Consider the following 1,573-nt stretch of genomic DNA (forward strand, 5'->3'; position numbering starts at 1 on the left):
GCTTGCCATGATCCACACAATCGAAAGTCTTTGCATAGTCTATAAAGCACAGGTAAACATCTTTCTGATATTCTCTTCTTTCAGCCAAGATCCATCTGACATTAGCAATGATATCCGTCGTTCCACATCCTCTTCTGAAACTGGCTTGAACTTCTGGAAGTTCTCTGTCAATGTATGTTTGCAGCCATTTAAAAAAAAAATTTTTTTTATTACCTTTAGTAAAACTTTACTCTCATGGGATATCAATGATATTGTCCAATTATTTCCTCATCCCATTGAGTCACCTCTCTTTGGAATGGTCATAAATACAGTTTCTTTCAGTCAGTTGGCCAGGTCCAGGTAGGTCTTGACTTCCAAGTCTTCCGTGTAGACATATGCATATTATTCTGTTACAGACAGCATTGTACTTCAAGACAGATCTAGATATGTTCTTTTTTTTTTTTTTCTCCGTTCATTGAAAGTGAAACTTTACTGAGGGCCCAGGGCCATGGGGCTCAGAAGTACCCCACTAGCGGGGGACAGGGGAGCCAGCAGAGAGGAGTCATTATTTGACCTTCTTCTTGGGGCGCAGGTTGTTGGTGTGGCCGCACTTCTTGCGACAGTTCACAGCACGGAGGTGGAGGCGAGTTTAGGACTTGCGGCAGATCATGTTGTCACAGTTGTACTGGTGCAGGGAAGGCTCGATGATGCCACCACGCAGACACAGCACCAGGTGCAGGGTGGACTCTTTCTGGATGTTGTAGTCTGAGAGAGTGCGGCCATCCTCCAGCTGTTTACCCGCAAAAATCAGATGCTGCTGGTCGGGGGGGGGGGGGGGGGGGGGGGGGGGGGGGGGGGGGGGGGGGGGGGGGGGGGGGGGGGGGTACCCTCCTTGTTTTGGATTTTGGCTCTGACATTCTCGATGGTGTCACTGGGCTCCACCTCAAGAGTGATGGTCTTGCCTGTCAGTGTCTTCACAAAGATCTGCATCTCTGCGTCTGCCGCTTGGCTGCCTTGCTGAAGAGAAAGAGCTTGATATGTTCTTTTTGATGATGAATGTGCTGACATTACTCTTCAATTTGTCATTCCTGACATAGTAAATCATGTGATTGTCATATTCAAAATGACCAATAACAGTCCATTGTAGCTCACTAATGCCTACAGTGTTGATGTTTATGTGCTCCATTTCATTTTTGACAATTTCCAGTTTTCCTAAATTCATACTTCATACATTTCATGTTTTGATTGTTAATGGATTGTTAATTTTCTTTTCATTTTGAGTTAAATCCTATTGGCAAATGAAATGTCCTGAATGCTTTACTTCATTTATTTCCTCATGGTCAACTCTACTTTGAGGAGGTTGCTCTTCCCCAGTTGCATTTTGAGTGCCTTCCAATCTGAGGGCCTCATCTTTCAGCATTCTATCTGATAGTATTCTGGTGCTCTTCGTCTTGTTTCAATATTCAGAATTTTGGTGCTGTCTGACAATGTTCCACTGCTGTTCATAAGGTTTTCAGTGATTAATATTCTGAAGTAGTCCATCTCTCCTTCTTCCTAGTCTGTCTTAGTCTGAAAAGTCAGCTTAAACCTGTCC

General features: G+C 44.2%; 1 pseudogene; it reads right to left on the reverse strand.

The window, feature by feature from the left end:
• Positions 1-544: 544 nt before the first annotated feature.
• LOC102836356 lies at positions 545-996 on the reverse strand (annotated as a pseudogene).
• Between the last annotated feature and the right edge of the window lie 577 nt (positions 997-1,573).

The sequence above is a fragment of the Chrysochloris asiatica genome, unplaced genomic scaffold (assembly GCF_000296735.1).
Source record: "Chrysochloris asiatica unplaced genomic scaffold, ChrAsi1.0 scaffold00002, whole genome shotgun sequence".
Classification (NCBI taxonomy): Eukaryota; Metazoa; Chordata; class Mammalia; order Afrosoricida; family Chrysochloridae; genus Chrysochloris; species Chrysochloris asiatica.